Raw genomic sequence first — 14,816 nt, 5'->3', positions numbered from 1 at the left:
TAAAGTACAGAGCACTTTCTTTCACACTTTGGACATTATATTACTTGTCAGCACTTTATAAGATGATAAATAGCATAATTAGATTATGACAGGAAAAGTATGGTTGACAGCATATATATGGTTTAGCATACAATTATAATTTTGAGCCAATCATATACATATCCGTTATATATTGACCTGTGATTATACATTAGGCTCTAGGGGCTTCACAGCATAGAAGTTTGTTCAATTACATGATGGTGTTAGAAGTAGAGCTATGGGTAACTACTTCAAATGAGCAACATAGCATGTATAAAAAGAATTGTTCGTTGCCTAATCAACTAGAAGGTTTATATTTATATGTACATAAGAAAATAATGTATTTATAATGCCATTAAGAATTGTATGATGGTGTTGTCTAAGGTAATGTGTTTATATAATCTAATCACATGATGAGAGAGTCTTTTTTCCATTGTACTTTAATGAGCTTGCACGTGGACACAGTTGAGTGGTTTAAATAGCACATTGAGATGCAGGGCTGTCATGTGATCATGATTGTGGTCAAACAGTCGAAACGTGTCATAGTTTCAAGGCAGTAGCCTGGAAAGTTTGGGAATTTATGATACCTGAATAAAGCACATGAAATATCAAATCGACGAGCGGTCCGTTTCTATGTATATATGTGCGTGTGTGTATATATATATATATATATATTCACTGAAAAAAACATTGGTTTCACCCATGCTATAGTTAGCTGGACATTTGACTCATACAAAACCATTGAAATTCCCCCGTTATAGTTAGTTCAGCTAACTATAACTCGTGCGCCCGCAATGCACTGCTGATGACGTCACATATTACATCACTCATGACATGGTCAGTGGCATCACTCATCACATCACTGATGACATCTCAAATGACATCACTGATGACCTCACTGATGACATCATCCAGTGAATGTGTGTCTTTCAGAAAAATAAATATTTTTTATAAATGTATATCTAAAGGTTGATGGAAGAATAAATGGGTAAATAAGTGTCTAAATGGATGTTTTTTTTGTAAAATTGATTGTATAACTGACTTATTAAGCATACCTTAGTGAATACATGTATTAGCGAGTAATGTTTAAATATGTAAATATCTATATCAGTGTCTCACTTTGTATATAAGTGACTGCATGGGTTGGTGAGTACCTACATGAGTGTCTATATGGGTTATTAGTTTTTTTTTTTTAGTATTAGAATGAGTGTCTGTATGGTTTGGTGGGGGGTATTACTTAGCGCACTGATGCATGAATGACTGACTCACTGTATGTGTTTTGAAAACAGAATGTGTGCAGGACTGTATGGGTGGACAAGTGTGTGTATGGGTGTGTTAGTGAGTGAATCACTGTCTCAATAGTATCTTTATGAGTAACTACATATGTTTAAACTAGTATATGTGAGTTTTGATGTATATAAGTGAGTATATGTGAGAGTAAGAGATTAGAGGAGTTCCTGTATAAATAAGTATGTGTTTCTATAAGTGACTGTTTAAGAGAGTAAGTATGTGTACGTTTCTGTAGAAGTAAGTGTAGTGGTATGTGCATAGCTGTATATGCAAGTAAATGGATGTTTGATAGTTTATTTGCATGTGTGAGTATGTGTGTGAGTAACTCTATGGATGAGTATCGGTGTGTAACAGGATGTATAGGTGTATGAGTACATATGATGAGTGAGGACATGTATGAGTGACTATATAGAACTGTTGCTGAATGAGTGGATGTGTATGTAGATGTTGGAATTACCTAATAGGTTGTTGTAACTGGTATTGGTATCTTCATTTTTTTGAAAATGTTAGTTTCTATTTTTGAATGTGTGTATCAAAGGTTATATTAGGGTGAGAGGAGGTCTGCCACTCTTTCACAAGGATGATGTCATCAGTGAGGTCATCAGTGATGCCATTTGAGATGTCATCAGTGATGTGATGAGTGATGTCACTGACCATGTCATGAGTGATGTAATATGTGACGTCATCAGCAGTGCATTGCGGGCGCGCGAGTTATAGTTAGCTGAACTAACTATAACGGGGGAATTTCAATGGTTTTGTATGAGAGAAATGTCCAGCTAACTATAACATGGGTGAAACCTATGGTGTTTTCAGTGAATTTCTAAGGTTTTTCAAATGCTAATTCGGAACTATAACGTGGCTGAAACCTATGGTTTTTTCAGTGAATTTCTAAGGTTTTTTAAATGCTCATTCCTAACTAAAACGTGCCTGAAACCTATGTTTTTTTCAGTGAATATATATATGCACTGGAAAACTAAACACCCACTTCCTTGACAAAGAAATGGAAAGTTTGTAATTTTTCACCTTAGCCATTCTCCAATCAATCAACACAAGAACCACAAATACACACACCTACTTGCTACCATTCTTGCCTAACCTTATCAATTATTCTTCTTTAATTCAAATTCAAAGTGCAGGCCCTTTATTCAGCCTTCTTGGTAACTACTACCTGTGAATAGCAGTGGGTAATTTGCACACTTCTGTCCATTCTTGCATCTTTTCTACCACACACTGCGGCAGGTTTACAAGCCCCTTGGGCCACTTTTGCATCATTTTTCCCACAACCTTGTAAATCTTCCCAACTGTGTGCACTTTATGCACTAGCTTTCTTCCTTAGTTGTTGTACTAGTTTCTCTTGCTCCCACTGCAGAATCCAACACCCTATCTGTGTAATGACCAGGTAATCCAAAGATCCACTTCACTGACTCAATCTACACATCATCCACACATGCACACATCTAATTGCTGCATTCCTTAGCTGTGATTATTAATTATTCTTCTATTTTATATTCATATTCAAAGTGCAAGCCCTTTGTCGAGCCTTTTTGTTGTAACTACTATTCCAGGAATTCTGCTCATACACAAAACTGTGCATAAAGACTTAAGACCTCAGTGAATTACGGTGTACCAAAACCCACCTTACTACACAAACCCCCTACCAAAGTAGCAATCAGTCACTCATTGGTTCTTCCCCCTAGAGCAAAAACACCAATGACTAGTCAACCCAGAACATGCAACTTATATTACATGAAGTAAAGTGGATAACAAAAACACTCTTTCAATATACTCTTACACCAGTCAAAAACAAGATGTAAATAAAGTCATGTGCAACTTTGAAATGTTTATTTCTAACGCCATAATCTCATGCACACTACCTTAGAAAATACAACCAAACATATTATCAGAAACAAGGTTGTCAGCATTGTTACTATTCTATGAAATACAAACGGAAAAAACATCCTATAATGCTAAAGGTAAACAAATGTAAAATATACCTACATTTCACCCTCCCTATCTAGCAGATTAGTTTAGAACTACAGAAAGTCTCATAGGATTACATGAGCACACCCATACCTCTGGTACTCAGCAGTAATGGATCACATTCAGTGCTCCACAAACTGTCAAGATACGAATGTTCTGCAATTGTGTGTAACTTTGCCTCCACAATGGATTATGAAACATGCAAGTATCAGAGGTTCCCACAGCTCCATATGGATTATGGCTCGAACATGCGAGGATCATTCTGAATAACAGACACAGCATTCAAGATAACCTTGATGTTCCATGCTCTCACTATACACACAAAACTAGCAAGGCAGTTTACAAATCTAGCATACCAAATTATTCTCATATAAAGCAAAATACTCAGCCTTCTCTAAACAATATCACAAGTATGTGTTGTGTGCAAAGCAGAGCAGGAAAGCAAAAATAGCATGTAAGCTTCTAATAAACCCATGCTAACTTAACAGGGTGTGACTGCAAGGCTCAGCCCCACGACACCCTTCCTTGCTCGAAGCACGTGATATAAACATGCAGAGACACAAATCCAGGGCCCAGTCGAAATCGCAGCTCAAGCAATGGAACGCAGGTTGAACGCATGTGAAAAAGGAAAATCGAAACGATAATCCATAAACTGCACTCAACGTTGCAAGAGGCAGCGCTCCATAGTAACTAAGCATTTATTTGCAGAGTAGCAACAGCCGGGACATATTATCGTCTTCTGCAGGATGTGCATCCATATTTATGTAAACAAATTAATAAAAGCACACCGGCAACTAATGCGAGTATTAAGCGCAATCCACCAAAGATGCTGGAAAAAATCGAATGAAAAAATCCCAAAAAGAAACCAAATATACTTACTACAGAAGTCACAAGGCCGCTGCTTCTAACTTTAAAAAAGTACGGTAACCCCGTAGTCAAGGACACATTAAAGATACTCTAAATTAACTTCCCAAAATTCAAGACCACATCTGTATTTAATAAATCATGCACTTCTGTGCGGGTGTTTGCTACATAAAGGGCAAATGTTTCTGTACCAGATATAAGAGCGACCTCTTTTTGAGACAATAGCGCACTTATACGGCTCATTTGGTTGACTCTGCTTTCAAGGTTGAAATCGACCGCCAGATGGAAACATCCAGCTTCCCATGCAGAGGAGTTAACACAACCTTTTTTTTTATCAAACCACACGCTCAGTTACCATAATCATGTAAGCGATGCCTGCTAACATTGCACAACAATCTCCATTATTTCAAAGTAAATAACTCCTGTTTCCAGTAAACTGAACGTTGTTAAGATAGCAGGTGTCGGACTACCTTTCAAAACTCAGTCCAAATCAGGCGCATCTTGTATACAAGAGCCATGCAATTGTATGTGTCTACAAATTAAGGAGTGATGTGGTACTATTGTGCAATCCTCGCCATTCACATAGACTTCTTTTCCCTCCCTCAGGCACCCATATGTAAATGATAATAACCAAGGTTCATGGACATAAGCGCTGCCAAAACATCCATATCTGCCTATAGCCTAGTATTTCATGCAAACCTCAAACTTAAACAGGTTAAAAAGTAACGTTATGATACCATGGATAAGCCACACACCTGAATTGGATTAACGTGGGAGTCCCTAATGATCTTCAGTTATATGGACTCGAATGTTTTGGAATGATAGCACCAAGGTGCAGAAGTTTAGCTTTTTTCTTTGTTCCCTGGGAAGTGTCTGCGTGACATCTGGATAGGTCCTGAGGAAGGTGGCTTATAGAACTGTTGTCCACCGAAACGCGCGTCGACCTTGTGCGGAGTCCTTGGTTCGTCCGGGACTCCTTTTCTGGCAGCAGTATTGTCTTGCCGGATATCACTCAACTATGTACAGATATAGTATGAAGGTAGCTGTGGTGAGAGTGTGTGTATCTGTGGGGTTGTAATTTGATTATATGTATTTATTCTTTTCCAGGGTTAATTGTTCTTTGGTATAATCCATATATAAATGTTGTATGTTTTTGATTGCAAATTATTGCATTGTATTAATATGGAATTATGAAGATGAACAACTGTAAAAGAAATGAAAAATTTTGTTGGATAATATGAACTTAAATATGTTTTAAAAAAAGAAATGAGAAAAAAAGAACATGAAATAATAATAAAAGAATAATGAGAAGAGTTGAATGGTCACTATTGCTTTCTTAATGTTAATTAGTTTGATGAAATGCATATGAACTAAATCAATAGTTAAAAGTGTGTAGGTCACCGAGCAAAATATTTAGTATTCTGCTACAGCGTATACCCATCACAGACAGTCTCACTGGAGCTCAATTAACCCCAGAAACTTCTTTAAATAGTAACTCCAAAACCATAATCATTCAGGGAACTATCCACTGCCACATTTATTCCTAGCCACATTAGTCCTAAATGTTCTATTGTTCTATAAATGTCTACCACAGCCTCTGATCTATTAGCATTATAAATGACAATGCCTTTTATTTATGTGTTAATTTCCAAAACAGATAAATAAAAGGAATTGTCATTTACAATGCCAATAGCTTAAACCCTTGCAAAGGAGAGACCTATTGCGGTGCAAATGCTTGTTTTAGTATATGGTTTCCCCCCTCCCCCCCCCCCTTAGTGGGGCCCATGTGTGTTCCTATGCTTACTTACCTGTTTTAAAGTATTTATTTGTGTGTATTGCTATCTCCGGGTAGGAGACATACCAAGTAAATCTTAGTGTTGTGTTTAATACAACAGAACTATTTCTCGAACACTGGTGTGGTTCTTTCGTGTGTGTAAGCTTACTGACTGACTATTGTGGTAAAGGCGAACGACCTTTACAACGCGGTTGTTACACCGCAATACACTTACATTGCGGTCATTAGAACGCAAGTCGTTACAATGACTTGCCCTGGATGGAGCTAAACACTAAGGAATAGTATGATTTACTATTCCAACACCTTCCCTACTGTTACGTAGGCTGGAGTTGGAATAGTAAATTATACCATTCCTAAGTCCAGGGCCTCGAGCACAAGTCGTTGTAACGACTTGCGTTGTAATAACTGCGATGTAACGCACTGCGGTGTAACGACCGCGTTGTACCGTCCCATATTTGGGGTAAATGCACCCGCTTTCCACCCTCCTGAATAAGCCTTAGCTGCTCTCCACAGCTGCCCCCTGAGAGTTTGGTTATCAGGGACCACACCAGCTATCACTTAGGGTTGCCTGGACTCCGTGCAGGGTGCCTCTCCAATGGGCGTTCACCATACACTGAGCCAGCCTCCAGCACTATTGAAACGTGGCACCTAAGCAACTGAATTTGGCAGCTATGAGCTCATGTTGTAAGGAACCGAAGCGAGAGGGGCGAGGAGGTTATGCACATGTAACAGACCGAATGTTCTTGGGTCCGTTTGTTGCCTAGGGACATTTCTCAATTTAATTATCCCGACTTCAGAAATGTTGCTGAGCATCACTTGTGGGTTTAGATGTCACTTTCCTAATGAAGTGTTTTATGCCCCCCTTCCTTGGTTCTGGCATGTGTTGGCACGCCTGGATAGGAATGACCCGAAGCGCCTCTAATGCGTGAAAGAGATCACTGAACACATGGTAAGTCACAAAGCTCGCCAGAGGTCGGTGACATGCCCAGAGTCACACACTGTCTCAGGGAGGAGCTGGGATTTAAAAGCCATATACCTCTACCTTGCAGCCCCGCACATCATGTATAACACAGAAACCTAATAGGAAACATCATGCCCTGCAGCAGCACAGCCTGGCATCAGCCCGAGCCCCATGCAATGTGCTGCATTACTCGTTACTGCTGCCAAAAGAGGTGTTGTTGTAAAAATCTCGAAAGCACGAGGAAGGGTGGGGGAGATTGGAGCAGAGGCCTCAGCGGCCAGGGCAGGAGTGAGGAGTGAGGGGCGGTATCGGCAGGGTGGCATAAATACAGGTGTGCCACGCCTCCGCCTGCAGAGGTCGGCGCCAGGCAGTCGGGTGAGTACCTGACCCTTTCTATCTAGCCTTCTCTTTAAGCCTCACATGGGGGAACAGAGGGGTGTTTGTGCCCCTGTGGACAAGTTACAGGGCGAAAGCTACAGCCTCCTACCATTTTATTTCTTCGGATTCTGGCTGTGCTGGAGAGGGAGTCCCTTCTCTCATCTCCTCAGGCTGCGGCTGTGCTGGAGAGAAAGTCCCTTCCCATCTCTCCAGGTCTTGGCCGTGCTGTAGCGAGACTCTCCCCTTTCATCTCCTCACGTTCTGGCTGTGCTGGAAAGAGAGTCCCTTCTCTCAACTCCCCAGACCTCAATTGTTCTGAAGAGAGAGTAATTTCTCTCATTTCCGGTGGTTCTGGCTGTGCTGGAGAGGGAGTCCCTGCTCTCATCTCCTTAGGCTGCGGCTGTGCTGGAGAGAGAGAGTCCCTCCTTTCATCTCCTCAGGCTCCAGGTGTGCTGGAGAGATAGTCCCTCCTTTCATCTCCTCGGGCTCCAGCTGTGGTGTAGAGAGAGTCCCTCCTTTCATCTCCTCAGGCTCCAGGTGTGCTGGAGAGAGAGTTCCTCATTTCATCTCCTCAGGCTCCGGCTGTGCTGAAGAGAGAGTCCCTCCTTTCATCCCCTCAGGTTCCAGCTATGCTGGAGAGAGTCCCTTCTCTCATCTCCTCAGGCTGCGGCTGTGCTGGAGAGAAAGTCCCTTCCCATCTCTTCAGGTCTTGGCCGTGCTGTAGCGAGACTCTCTCCTTTCATCTCCTCAGGTACTGGCTGTGCTGGAAAGAGAGTCCCTTCTCTCACCTCCTCAGACCTCGGATGTTCTGAAGAGAGAGTCATTTCTCTCATTTCCGCTGGTTCTGGCTGTGCTGGGGAGAGAGTCCTTTCTCTCATCTCCCCAGGCTGCAGCTGTGCTGGAGAGAGAGTCCCTTCTCTCGTCTCTTCAGGCCTTGGCTGTGCTGTAGAGAGAGTTCCTCCTTTCATCTCCTCAGATTCTGGCTGTGCTGGAGAGGGATTCCCTGCTCTCATCCCCTCAGGCTTTGGCTGTGCTGGAGAGGGGGTCCTTTCTCTTATCTCTTCAGACCTTCGCTGTGCTGTAGAGAGAGTTCCTCCTTTCATCTCCTCAGGCTGCGGCTGTGCTGGAGAGGGAGTCCCTGCTCTCATCTCCTCAGTTCTGGCTGTGCTGGAGAGGGGGTCCTTTCTCTCATCTCTTCAGGCCTTGGCTGTGCTGTAGAGAGAGTTCCTCCTTTCATCTCCTCAGTTCTGGCTGTGCTGGAGAGGGAGTCCCTGCTCTCATCTCCTCAGTTCTGGCTGTGCTGTAGAGGGAGTCCTTTTTCTCAGCTCTTCAGGCCTTCGCTGTGCTGTAGAGAGAGTTCCTCCTTTCATCTCCTCAGTTCTGGCTGTGCTGTAGAGAGAGTTCCTCCTTTCATCTCCTCAGTTCTGGCTGTGCTGTAGAGGGAATCCTTTTTCTCAGCTCTTCAGGCCTTCGCTGTGCTGTAGAGAGAGTTCCTCCTTTCATCTCCTCAGTTCTGGCTGTGCTGTAGAGAGAGTTCCTCCTTTCATCTCCTCAGTTCTGGCTGTGCTGGAGAGGGAGTTCCTCCTTTCATCTCCTCAGTTCTGGCTGTGCTGGAGAGGGAGTCCCTGCTCTCATCTCCACAGGCTGCGGTTCTCACCATGCCTTGTTGTCAGGGCGGACACATATTCATTATTATTTATTTAATAGTTTTGTGTAGTACTGGTCTGGGCTAGGCAGCCACTTTATTGAGCCATGCTGAAAAAAGTACCTTCCTGGGTGATGGGGTATCTGTACCTGTGGGCAGGGGCACACCAAGACTTGAACGTTGGGGGGGTTGTACTTAGTAGTGTTGGTGGAGCTACCATTTCACACACACCGAAGGCCGAGACAGTATTAGACTACTCGTTTGGAAGGCCAATAGGTCTGGATGTGATGCACTAACACACGAAAAAGGCCTATGTCCATGCCTGTTCTTTCCTGCAGTGATCAACAAAAAGAAACGGGGGTCTAAAGGCCAATGTAATGGCGGGTTAATCCAAACTTCACGGTGGTAAGTTAGTACCCGAGTTACAAAAGAAACCCAAGAAAAAAAGAACTCATAGAAGGAAGAGAACACTTAAGTGATAAGTGGTAAGAGCCAAGCTCATGTATCTGGATTGCCATCAACTTAACCTTGTGATCAGTATTATCATTTGGTCGTCCAGTTCATGAAATGATGTGTCTCTTGATCATAGAGACGTACTACCATTACAATGATAGTATGCTGGCTCTTACCCACAGTCACTTGTCAGACAACAAATAAACAACTAAATAGTTGATTGCAAAAGAGTAAGTGCAGTGCAAAACACAAATAAATATGTGGTGAATTAAAATAGAGTGTGTGGCCAAAAATAGAGCACATTTTATTGAGATATAGACACATCCCCTAGTTAAAAACAGAACAGTGCAAAGGGCAGTGTAAACAAATAACTGACAAAAAGGGCCAACATGCAGTGACACATTAAAGCCAGAATGTTGTCTTAGCCAATGCATTCCACTGAGACACCGAGCGCTGCTGGAGGTCAGAGAGTGCCCACTTGACCTGCCTGCATCAGATGTCTGCAAGATGGTTGGTACCAAGCAAGTCCTGTGCATGTCAGAAATGATAGCACCCCTGGCATACTGGACAAGTGTCTTTTCTGCTTAAAAGTAAGATGAAATGCATAATGATAACATGCTTCCAGGGAACAAGAAAATGTGTCTGGATGAATCTCCCAAAGTGCTCTCACGAACATTGAGAAATAGACTTGAGGTGTAAAGAAAGAACCAGGATAAAGAAAATCGTGGGAGCTTCTATTGGGTTGTCACAAAACGAGGGAGGCTCACCAACAGCTCAAAAGGAAGGGGTATCCACAGAGAAAAATAAGCTGGGCACCTGTTCACAATGTGAAAGCATGCATGTGTTGGTATTTCTATAGCATGGACCTAGCCCGAGAGCGTTGCCCATTATAAAAAGTGACGGAAAATGATGCAAGATTGCATTCATCAAGTGGTGACTAATATTGTTTTGTAACACACACTTACACACTTGCACCATTATCTCACACATTTTACATTTAAGGCACATTGTGATGAAGTGATTTCCCAGAACTTTATCATTTTCTGTCCCTGCCAGGCTGGGCTGAAACCAAGGTCCTCAGCTTAGCCTCTAGACATCTTCCTCCTTAATTGATGAACTAGACCATGGGTACTCACAAACTTTCTCTCGGGGGCCAAATTTACAATGTGGTTTGTTTCCGAGGGCCGCATCGGTGGGGGCGGGGTCAGTGGTGGAGGGGGCGGGGCTAGATCAACAAAAAAACCTATGACCATGAGGTTTCTCACAGGTCCCTGCAGCGGATGCCTTCTTCGACTGCGCCACCACACCCAGCATACACACATCTGTCTCCCTCCCTCTCTCTGTCTCCCTCCCACTCCCTCTCACTCCCTCTCACTCCCTCGCCCACACTCCCTCGCCCACATCCCTCGCCCACATCCCTCGCCCACATCCCTCGCCCACACTCCCTCGCGCACATCCCTTGCCCACACTCCCTCGCCCACATCCCTCGCCCACACTCCCTGGCCCACACTCCCTCGCCCACACTCCCTTGCCCACACTCCCTCGCCCACACTCCCTTGCCCTCACTCCCTCTGTTACCCTCACTCCCTCTGTTACCCTTACTCCCTCTGTCACCCCTCTGTCACCCTCACTCCCTCTGTCACCCTCACTCCCTCTGTCACCCCTCTGTCACCCACACTCCCTCTGTCACCCTCACTCCCTCGATCACCCTCACTCCCTCTGTTACCCTCACTCTCTCTGTTACCCTCACTCCCTCTGTCACCCCTCGGTCACCCTCACTCCCTCTGTCACCCTCACTCCCTCTGTTACCCTCACTCCCTCTGTTACCCTCACTCCCTCTGTCACCCTCACTCCCTCTGTTACCCTCACTCCCTCTGTCACCCTCACTCCCTCTGTCACCCTCACTCCTTCTGTTACCCTCACTCCATCTGTCACCCCTCTGTCACCCTCACTCCCTCTGTCACCCTCACTGCCTCTGTCACCCTCACTCCCTCTGTCACCCCTCTGTCACCCTCACTCCCTCTGTCACCCTCACTCCCTCTGTTACCCTCACTCCCTCTGTCACCCTCACTCCCTCTGTTACCCTCACTCCCTCTGTTACCCTCACTCCCTCCGTCACCCTCACTCCCTCTGTCACCCTCACTCCCTCTGTTACCCTCACTCCCTCTGTCACCCCTCTGTCACCCTCACTCCCTCTGTCACCCTCCCACCCTTTGTTACCCTCACTCCCTCTGTTACCCTCACTCCCTCTGTTACCCTCACTCCCTCCATCACCTTCACTCCCTCTGTCACCCTCACTCCCTCTGTTACCCTCACTCCCTCTGTTACCCTCACTCCCTCCGTCACCTTCACTCCCTCCGTCACCCTCACTCCCTCTGTCACCCTCACTCCCTCCGTCACCCTCACTCCCTCCATCGTCCTCCTCTGTCGCCGCCCTCCCTCTGTCTCCCTTTCTCTGTGTCCCTCTCCCTCCTTCCCTCTCTCCCTCCCTTTCCCTCTCTCCCTCGGTCTCCCTCTCTTTCCATCCCTCCCTCTGTCTCTGTCCCTCGACCTTCCTCTGTCATCTCACCCTGCCTGTGTGTCAGCCCCGGGTGAGACAGCTTCCTGACACATACAGCCAAGGCCATTTGCATGCTAATGAGGCTTTGTTGTATTCCACCTCTCCTTAGGCCCCTGCTGCTCCACTCTGGCTAAGTGAGAATCGCCCAGCCGCGCTGCAGCAGACAATCTTTAAAAGAAAAAAAAATACATTGGTAGGATGTCTGCAAGGTCCACGGGCCAGCAGGGTAGGCTTGCATGGGCGTACTATGAGTACCCATGAACTAGACCTTTTAAAAAAGCTTTAAACATTCAACTTTGTGAACACTCGTGGTTTGTTTATGTTTTAACATAGCCATTAGGCTGCAGCACTCATGCGGTCTAGTGAGTGGACCAGATGCAAATTATTTTGGTATTGATGCTTTATACACCTAAATGAGCTGTCTCTTGTTTAAGGTTGAGGGATATCTTTTTGTATATACACAATGGTTTAAAGGTAAGTACATGCAGAACACACATAAAAGGTAACTGTGTAATCTGTTCCAATATTACTATTGAGAGGTTCTGATGATATTTTCACCCTGTGGTTTGTAAAAGTCCCCAGTTATCTGAGATGGCAATGAGAAGGTACCTGTGATGAATTTTTGTATGACAAGCTGTTTTATTCAAAGGGCAGCTAATAATGGGCATTGACTGGAATTAAAATGTTGATTTTTTTTTTACCTTTCACAGATCATTTTTTGATATAACAAAAGGCAATGGTGGGATCAGTGGATTTATGTAACTATGTGGCTGCAAAGTTTACAGCATGGTTATGAATTTACTGAATTTGCCATATAATTCCAAAACATGCAGATTGCAAAACAAGTGTTGTTTCCAGCTCAATCGGATGAAAGTAATACTGCCTGATAAAGTGCCACATAATTTGCACTTTTCGTCTCAGGGTAGAACAAAGATCGTGGTGCGGATGTGTCTCTCTTTTAATGTGGTATTTTCTGTCATCTTTGGCAGTGCTCAAATGGTTGATGAATCATTCTTCAGTTTTTGGCCCTGCAATACTTCTTTAAAATGGCTAAACACTGCTGTGAGAGAAATGAGGCTATATTGTAAATTACAACAATAGAGCAAGTTTCCATTTTGTTAGAACTAAATTAATTTTCTTATAAAAAAACACATTTACACATAAGCAAAACATGCACTCAGTCTCTGTTTCTGTCTCTTCAAATGATACAAGATTATACAAAGTTGCACAGCTTTAAAAGTGTGCATGCTGTAACACATGTTCATCATGGGAAGTGGTGTTGGCAGTCCAGTTAGTAAAGAAGCTGAAGCCATGTAAAGATTACATGTATTCTTGTTGTGGCAAGCATCAACACCAAAAGACACTTTGCAGGATTCGATTGATAGCGCCAGAAGGAGACCTGTGAGTAGACCCAGGCGTCTGGAAAGTTGTGTGACCATAACCCTGCAGCACAGCTCTCAGAGGCTTCTGTAGCTCCAGCCAGTGCACAACGCCCGCCCCCTCAGTCAGTGTGGAGCTCATGTTCCTTCAACTGAACAGATACACTTCACAAATACCCTTAACATAACACAACATAACATAAAGTTTGCCTTAGCATTAATGGTGTGGAGTTGTTCATATATCTCTCACACTTTGGCCCTGTTCTTTTACATCTCACTCACACTCTCCTCATTTCTTGCTTTCCTTTCTGTCCATATTTGCACACATTCTTAATTCTTTTTCACTTCCATCTACCATCTACCTTCTCTCTCTTTCTCTCTCTCTTCACTCGCTTCTCTCAATCCCTTCTCTCTGACTGTCCTCCTCCCTACCACCTTCTCCTCCGGACTTCCTGTCAGAAAGATTAACCTGGGTGAAAGATGTGTGATTCTCACACATAATATCAGCTGGCCCTGGTTTCTCAGTTCCCACAGAACCTCGGATTTTACTTAGAGTAATGAATGCTGGAAGAGTTCACTTTGGCTGTGAACTGGCTGACCTGTATCTATGTCTGCGTAGGGGCGCACCACTTCTGCGATGGAGCTCAGCTGCATATGTGGAAGAGCTCAGCTCTGTCTACCCAGGGTTGCAGTGCTATGTATGCAGGAACTCAGCTCCAGCTCAGTGAAAGAAATGACCCACAGGTACACTGTCTGTGCTCTACCTTTGCATGGCTTCTGCACTATGTATGTAGGGACTTGGCTGCATCTGTGCTGGAGCTCAGGTCTAGCTGCAGAAGAGTGAGTTCAGCTCTACAAGATTATAAGATATGGTAGAGCTCTCTGTATGCACAAGCACCTACTTTTCTCTGTGGAATGTAGGTCTTCTAAGTATTTAGCCTTTCCAGAAGAACAACCTACTTTCTCCCCTTAATAAAATAGGCACCAAAATGAGCATCTTGAGACCAAGCAGACTTCACCCTTTTGAATGGTGATTTTTTAATTGACTTTGCGCTCCAAGATTTTGGACACATGGTGCTGAACTCTATTTACCCTGTCTTCTTATTTCTCTCAATGGCACACCCTCTCCTTCCTAGAGTGCGATTTGTTGTGAACGTCTTCTTGGTGTTCACTGCTTCGTCTGTTCTTTTGGTGTGTTCTTTTGTTCTACATTTGTAGTGAGGAAATTTAGAAAGAGCAGGGATGGTGAGGCTTAGACAACGACACAATGTTAAATATGAAACGAGACAAAGATAAAAAGTATGGGATGGAATAGGGCAGGTTGCGAAAAATGAAAAAAAGATGATGACGGAGCAGGAGAGACGGCAGCGCGACACGTGGAGATACTGACAAGAGGGACGTAGGGTAGAATGAAAACTGCTGAGGTCCAGGTGGCTACCTGTGGGCAATGCAACAGAAGTTAAACTGCACTGTAACACATGGGAAGGAAGGAG

The sequence above is a fragment of the Lissotriton vulgaris genome, chromosome 4_1, assembly GCF_964263255.1.
Source record: "Lissotriton vulgaris chromosome 4_1, aLisVul1.2, whole genome shotgun sequence".
NCBI lineage: Eukaryota > Metazoa > Chordata > Amphibia > Caudata > Salamandridae > Lissotriton > Lissotriton vulgaris.
The sequence above is the reverse complement of the archived record's forward strand: the minus strand, read 5'-3'. Positions refer to the sequence as shown.